The sequence below is a fragment of the Perissodus microlepis genome, chromosome 2 (assembly GCF_051167445.1).
Source record: "Perissodus microlepis isolate ML-2025 ecotype Zambia chromosome 2, ASM5116744v1, whole genome shotgun sequence".
NCBI classification, from domain to species: domain Eukaryota; kingdom Metazoa; phylum Chordata; class Actinopteri; order Cichliformes; family Cichlidae; genus Perissodus; species Perissodus microlepis.
In genome coordinates, this window is record NC_140462.1 from 31,912,119 (window position 1) to 31,920,634 (window position 8,516).

At 35.5% G+C, this 8,516-nt stretch overlaps 1 long non-coding RNA gene across 1 annotated transcript; it reads left to right on the plus strand.

The window, feature by feature from the left end:
- Window positions 1-284: 284 nt before the first annotated feature.
- Window positions 285-1,101, plus strand: LOC146392961 (uncharacterized). The gene is made up of 3 exons (XR_014797174.1): window positions 285-664; window positions 847-967; window positions 1,058-1,101. It is a non-coding gene; the product is annotated as an uncharacterized LOC146392961 (long non-coding RNA).
- The last annotated feature ends 7,415 nt before the right edge of the window (window positions 1,102-8,516 follow it).

An 8,516-nucleotide genomic window follows, 5' to 3' on the forward strand; every position in this document is an offset into this window, starting at 1 on the left:
ACTTACACATTAGTTCTGTCTTTGAAGAAGCTAAACTATTTGTTCACCCTGCTCTTCTGAAGAACAACATGTCATGGCCCCGCACCAATGAAACATGCAGGTTGCAAATTTTCTGTATAGTGCAGAGTGACAGGAAGTGTGCTTTTAAGTGCTAACCAATCAAATACATTTTATAGTCTAACCCAACATGTACAGTTCTCCTCTGAAACACCACAACAGAGAGCAGTGTCAAGAAGGTCATATTATGGGTGGCATTGCTTGTTCTCCATCAAGGCTTAAAGCGCTTTTTTATTCTGATTATATGTCTGAAATATAATTATTTTTGTTGAATAGATTTGTGTGTGTATACAATAACAAGAGTATTTTTCAATTTTACATTTTTTCACCTCGTGATTTTTTTTCCTATGTTTTGTTTTAACTCAGATTCTCTGGTTCCAGTGAAAACCGCTCATCTTGGTGAAGCAGCAACTTTAACATGTGCTAGAACTACTAAACAATGACAGGAAAAGACATAATGAATATGAGAACAGATCTAACCCTCGGAAAAGATGTGTTTATCGCTTTTCTAAGAACGTCAGCTCCTCTGATGCTGGGACTTACTACTGCGCTGTGGCCGCATGTGGGGAAATAATATCTGGAAATGGAACTATACTTGATATTCAAGGTACCTGCCCCACTGATTTTTAAATTAATCCATATAATATGTAAATTATATAATACTTAAGTGCCAGTATGTACAGTGACAATTAATTAATACAATTTTTATAACTTTGAGGTAACATCAAACATCTTTTTATTTTAGCAACCTCTAACTTTTTTCTGTTGTAACTTTTAATATTGTTTCAGGAGACACTCCGTCGTCACAGCCAGGAAGTACAGTTATTTTTCTGCTGTGTGCGGGTATAATTCTGATTGTTATCTGTCCTCATGTACACATTCAAAAGAAACAACAATGATCATCACAAAGGTAATCAAAGTTACTCACAGTTCGCTACAGATCAAAAGTTAAAAAATCTTACATTTGTATTTATTGTCATCTGTCTATTCTGTAATCAAGCACTTGTCCAGCAGAAAAACTTTTGTGGTCAGAAAACACAACAGGTAAAGTACTTAATGACAGCAGTATTCTCAGTAATATGAATCTTTTATGGTTAAGTTTTGATCTTTCCAATATATTTTCTTCTTTCCCCATTTCCCAGAATAAGGACACATGGATGTTTTCTGCTGTTGTCTTTACCATGATAGAAGCTGACAGATGCAAAATGAAAGAGTCAAAGGTGGTGGAGAAGCATGAAATCTACAAAGCTGTGAAGACCTTTGGCCTTGAATAGGTGATCAAAAGCATGACTGCTTATAGTTAATAAGATTTTAGTTTTGTTGTAGTTGTGTATGTAAATTTGCATATCCATGTAGATCAGAGCTGAACTGCAACATTGCTGTATTTCTGACTGAATATTGCATTTTTTTAATCTTATTTCTTATATTTATGTCTTGGCTTTAATGGCTTTAATCTAAGTTCTAAACACATCAAAGTAATTATGTTGAAAATGGCCATTACTGAAATCACACAATGGATGTGACCTGATAGATGCCCACAGCGGCCTAAAGAAGCAATGCAGAACAATTTTAAGAGAAGATATTTATTCTTTAGATGCTTAATACATGCATATATTTATAATAATAATATAAAAAGTATTAATAATGATATAATTATAATTATAATAATATAAATATTATGTAAGAAATTGCAAAGTTTTATGACTATAATAATGATGTCTGTGAAAAAGAAATTCCATGTGTCCTGTAATCAGTCTTTATTCAATTTAATTATATTTTATTTCTTTTGGGACAAATCACAACAGTCACCTCATTTGTCACATTTGTCATTAATGCTGAAATTATTCAAATTTATGAACACAAATCTGACTGTCTGGCACTGTTTATCCTTGTTGCATAATAGAAGAGTGATTTTACTTTCCTTGCATGATAAAACCTGTTAACCAAACTTGACCCCTTTGTAAGTTCTTCAGACATTGTCATCTATCAACAGATCTTCTGGTGCTTTAATTTTAATCTTAAATAAACGTTGCTTGACTTGACATATTGCTTCTCCATCCTAACTGTGTGCATATCTATGATTGTTGTTGCTCATTAGTGGTGACAGAGCTCTCCAGCTGATTGCTTAGTTCGTTACCTGCAGCTGATGAACCTGCTCATCGGGTCCACCAGTCTGTCAAATAAATTCATATTCGGCTAAGACTTCGATCCAGAATGGAATGAGAAACATTCAGTACAATTAAAAACCGAGCAGCCTCTTTTCAGCTCACTTTCAGTCTAAATTTGAATTTAAAATTGTCATGGTTTTCAATTTTATGTGTATGAGATTCACCTGTTTTTCAGTTCAGTTGCTTGTTTCTACCTGTTGGTGCAACACGGTTGAATACACAAGAGAGAAGCATGTGCTTGAGACAGATTAAAGGCAGCCATGAGTTGGTTGGAGCACACTGTGTGTTCATGGATATTTCATCTGGGCCAACAGTAATCACTGATTACATCCAGAAATGGAACTTTTTAATCAACCAGCTTCATCCTATAATACCTAGGATTACTCTTGAATGGCCCTTGTCATGAAGGACTTAAGCTCATATCAGGAGCACCCAGAGGAGGTTAGAGTGGACAGATGGCCCATGGCACAGAGAAATTTGAAATTCATATCCATTAAACCTCATCATTGAACAAGCTAACCTGCCTTAAAATGTAATTTATGAATGTAAAAATAAACATTTATCCTTAATGAGCTAATATATAACAAGGTTGTGGTACCATTATAAAGTCTAAATAAGCAATTAAAAAAGTATTTTATGCACATTTATGTATATGGTGATTAAGATATGAGCTTATTTCATTTTGTAATTAATTGGTAATTCAGGCAGTTACAAATATTTAAGATGCAAACATAACCCACCTGAGGTTTGCAGAATGAACAGAGTCAAAACCAGAGTTTTTAAGGTTGGTTAAATCAGTACAGTAAAACATACAGTAATATAGTGAATATTATTAGTACTGTATACTAAAGCGTCTTCATTTAAAATAAAATATAAATAAGGTTATCACAAAATCACAGTGAATGTTTCACAGAGCTTCACAAACAAGTGTAAACACCCTTATCATAATAAATGGAAAATGTTTCTGGGATTTCTTTAATTTATTCCTGAGGTTCAACTTTCCAGGATGGAAAAAATCATTCAAGACATTCATAATGTTTTGCATCTAGTAAAATTTAACTTTCCACCACTTCCAGAACAATTAGAAAATCTGCCTCATACTACAGCTTATGGTGAAATGGCTGCAAACAGCATTTTTGTCATCAGCCTCAACCAAATATTTTCTTCATTAAACAACCGATGAGCGCACTGTGAATAAAGATTAATGGGTTCTGTTATAAGATGTGTTGAACGTCAGACTTTTTAGCGTCTGAAAAGGCGGCTCTTCTTTAACATGGCTAAATCAACAAGATAACTCATACTAAATGCATTACATGGTCAGAAGTAATATTAATACAGTAACCTTTAAGCGCCAGACATATTATCTACTGAAGGAATATGTTTTAAATGTGTGACTTCTTAAGCTGTACCTCACTAACACTACTGACTGAAGCCCAGCTGTAAAATTGCAGTAGCACAAACTGTATAAGCCACGTTGTGATAGGAATTTACTTGATAACTGATCACATCTATCAACCACACACGGTCTCTGATATAGGTGCAAGAAAAATCACCGTCTGAACTGTGCAAGACAACATGAGCAGCTATGAAATGCAGGCGCCTCTATGTGACAGACTGCACCACAGGAAATGAGAAGAAAACACACACACGGAAAAATACAGAAAAAAAAAAACATAGCGAAGCTGACAAAGGCATCAAAATGACACCTGTGAGGTGACCAACATATGTAAGCTGAAGAACGATTATAGGTTTTCAACACCTGTGATGCTTTTGTTCAGTACTGCGTGACTTTGAAGAAGAAAAAGGAAGAAAGAAAGAAAAACAAACAATCTCAACTTTAGTTTTTTCACCAAACAAGACCTGAGTTTGTTAAACTTTTGGACAAACTGTACATAATAATCAAGTACAGCGCGTGTCATTCATTTCAACATTCATGACTTAATTTTAACTTATAGAACAACAATAGTAATAATTGTGTCTTGGACACACAGTTATTACAGACACAAGACAAACTGCTTTGGTTTATTAGGATTAATCCAGTGTGTGTTGTGTGTGAGATGGAGTGCTTGGTTAGAAATGTGAATGAAGAAAAATAAATAAATAAATGAATAAAACTGAGTGAATAATAATACAAACAACAGGAATCGATCTATCTACAGTGCTATCTATGTTAAATATATAATACTTAAACAGTTATAGAGCACTATCCTAGAAAGGCACTCCTAACAGTGCTTATGCATCTAGCCCAGAAAACATGTCACTGTGAGTGGACGCCTGGGCAAATTAGCAGGTAGGTCAAGCAACTCAGTAAATAAATTAAGTAATTAATTCTGGGATATCAGAATTATTTTCTCTTACGTCTTTTTTTAGGTTTAGAAGTATAAGAATTGTGCACCACTCATAGTCCACAGGGAACACTAGCAAATTAAATATTATTTCTACATTGGTGTGTAATTTACAGAACAAATGGGTGGATGGAGGGATGGATACACTGACACAACTAGATAATGTTGATATAACTATAACTATAATAATAATAATAATACTAATAATAATAATAATTTTATTTGAAAGCACCTTTCAAGGCACCCAAGGATTGCTTAATCAAGACTCTGCAAGAATTCTAACAATTCATAAATTTTGACATCTGCATATATTTGAGAACTGTTTCTGTGGGGAAAAGAAAATATTGCACTTGTTAGGTGCACAAGATGACATGAACTGTGCAATCATAGTTTACCCAAATTAACTTGTACTGTGAAAGAACAAGCAAAGCCACATGTGGCCGCTGAACTATGAGATACAGACTGTGGCTGGCTACTTGTCTGCTTGCAACGGCCCGCCAAACCTGTTTACTCAGTACGCACATGAATTTTGCTATCAACAGGATCTGTAGCTTTTTCACAAGAAGCCTTCCCCTGTCAGGACTATGTTTTATTTTGACTTGTTGAATAAGTGTAGGCACTACCCACAGCCAGGCTGACAATAAGAAAAGATTGTGCAGTAATTTGGGTTAAAAGATACTGAATTATGCCTTACAAATGTGTATCACATGCCACACACAGCACACACGGACACTTTGTATGCAAATTGTATCTACACCAGTAGCTTCGACAAAATGATATGGCATACGGATAAGAATAAGATGTATTAAAGGAATGTTCAGACAGGATGAATAAACTATCCTGTCTGATGGCTCTTCTACTGATGTTTTCTTCTCTGATAACATATTATAACCATTAATTAGGACAGGCACAATTTAGTTATGAATATGTAAGCATTACTTTGTATCAATTTAGATTTTTTAAAATCCTGATATCAAAAGATAGTGTTTTTTTCTCAAAGTGTACTAATGTTTTCAGCAATTGTGTTAAGCTTGCCATATTAAGTGACAGCATGCATAAATGTCAGAAAAAGAGGTGTGTGAGGGGCAGATTAGCGGTTTCAGTCCCTTACACCTTTCAAGACGAGACCAGTAACTAAGCAACACCTTTCCTTCCCTGAACAAATAATAAAGGAAACCACAATGCAGCATAGAACAACTTTCGTATCAAAGAGCATGCATTTGCATGATACACTGAAAACGTATGGTATTTAAAGTGTTTCTTTTCATCTGACTTTCCTTGCAAGAAAAGGTTTGCAAAGCCCCAATGAACGGAGACGAGAAAAAAAATACCCCCTATGCATTCACACCAGAAAACCACATCACAGCTGAATTTTCCATGCATTGTTTGTTTCTCACTGCTTGTGAAACATCACGTATAAATTTCTTGTCTATTAGTTACTTATTTATGATATTACATTTAATGAGTCAATGTAAACAAAGAAGTAGATAATTAAAACTAATTAAAATACAGGTAGTTGGTCAGACAGTGGATGTGGCGCAGTATTTGTCAGAAATGTTAACCCACCAATCCCCTGCAAAGTGTAATTGAACACTAATTTGTTTAGCAATTGTTTACATTGTAAATAGTCAAAATTATAAAGTTATTAGATAAACTATGTTTGGCTTTGTATGTTTGTTGTCTGTCTTCTAGAGTCAAAACTGAACCACATAGTAAACCCACACTTAATCCTGCTATTACCACAAAAACTGGTTCTACAATTAAAATGGATCCATTAAAGTAATGATGAATGTGGTTATTTAGTGCTGTTTCATAACTGAGTTATGTCATTTAGTTTCAGCTGCAGTGAGAAGAGGAGTAGGAGCATTAGAGGCCATACAGTTTGAATGTGGTAGCAAAGGCTCTGTTGCCACCTGCTGGTAAAGTAATGTAATTCCCTAGTGAATATTTAAGAAAAAAATGCTACTATATTTTGCATAAATTGAAAAAGTTATTTTTTAATCTTTCTACGTTGTACAAATATCCTATAAAAAGTCCATACCAATATTCATGAGTCAATCTGTCAGTTAAACAAATGAATGAAAGGAAGACGTTTGGGGGTAAAAGAGTCTCTTTACTGTTTATTCATTCACAGGTATGTTAGCAAAAATGTGCCAATTTAGGGTTTTTATCTTGATATTTTGTTGTTGTTGTTTTTAACTTGTTTTTAACAGCGCATCTTCTGGGCTGGTTTTGAATGGGATTAAATTTTAGACTTTTGGTACCACAAGTGCATCTGTCACCCATTTCATGTGTTTCTTTATGTAGTATGAAAATGCATTTTTACTTTTTACTTTCTTGGCCTTAAGACAACAATTCTGATGGCTAAAGATCCAAACGGGACACAAAAAAAAAAAAAAATGCATTTTTATACTGCAGGATATTGCCCATGACATGGACAGAAACTTCACTTGACTTAAAATAGTTCTTAGCTCATTTTAAGCTCAGAAGTAACTATTTGATTTGATATCACCTGGCACTTTCCCATTAAATTGATAAAATCTTCCACTACTGGTGCACACCAGTTCATGTTTGCAGAATTTGACTTGACCCAGCAAGTTTGATAAACTACCAGGTCCCAGTCACTCCTGTCCATGTGTACAGGGACAATTTTGATCCCTCATTCTGAATCATTCATTTACTCACATGTGTGGACAAAATATAACTCCAAACTTAAAGTCTTTCCAGTTCTGAAAAAATTGGGACACTGTGTAAAAAGTAAATAACATGTAAATAACACTTCATGCAATGCTTTCCAAACCTCATACACTCAGGGCCATGAGTACACCACTGAGTAGCATCCCCTGTTCTTTTAAGTTTGTAAACATCTGGCCTTAACATGTTGGCCTTTGTTTGTCCGATATAGGATTTTAGCTGTTCAACAGTCCGTTGTCATCTCTTTCAGAGCCAAAGGTGTCATAGTCCTGACTCAGTTTACCCAGTGTTTTGAGTTTTCTTGTGTCTTTTGTCATTTTGTATTACTTTATGTTTAGGTCCGCTGTGTTAGTCTGGGGTTTATTCTATAAGACCTGGGTTGGTCTGTTTAGATTTGTTTATTAGATTTCCCCTTGTGTCCTTACCCTCGGTCTCCCGCTGTGTGTCTGTTTACAGTTGTATGAGTTCTTGTGTCTTGTTTCACCTCCCCGTGTTTTATTCCATCATGTTGATGTATGTTTCCCCGGCCCGTCATGTCTGCTCTCTCCCTCGTACTCCCTCACTCCCTCTCATCTGCCTCTCCTCCACTCGTGCATCATGTTCCTCTGTTTCCTGTTTTATCCTTTTTCCTGTGAAGGTCTCGTGTTTCCATGTTTGTTCTGTTCAGTTTTGCTTCCCCTGTCTCATTATGATTATTCATGTCAGCTGTGCTCCTCGTATGTTCTCATTTTTTCGTTATCTTTCTGTGTATTTATGTCAGCATCTCCCTCAGTCCCTGATAGTTGCGTGTGATTCTCCATCTATTTCCTAGTGTGATCAGTTCTTTAGATTTCCCAGTTTAGTGTTGAACTGTTTATTCATTCAGCAAATAAAGCTGTGGGCTTTTTTGTTTTGTTTTTTTGAGTTTTTGTTTCACCTCAGTAAGTCTGTGTTTCTGTCACGGTTTGCGAGGCAAGCCGTGTGGAAACACGGGATGATAAACAGGGAAACGCAGACGGACCAACGACGAGCACAGGAGGAAACTGCACACAGAAGGGAGAGATGGCTGAACCTAATTAACCACGACGAGCCGGGGAGGAAACAAAACAAAATACAAGATATGGACATTCAAAGTAAAACAGTAAACACAGAACACGGGAAGCCAGATAACAAAACCTAAAACTAGAACTCAGGAAATGCTAAAGAGCTAAGGAGCTAGACATACTGATAAAGAAACCAAAACACTACCATGATCAACCATGGTGGAATCAAA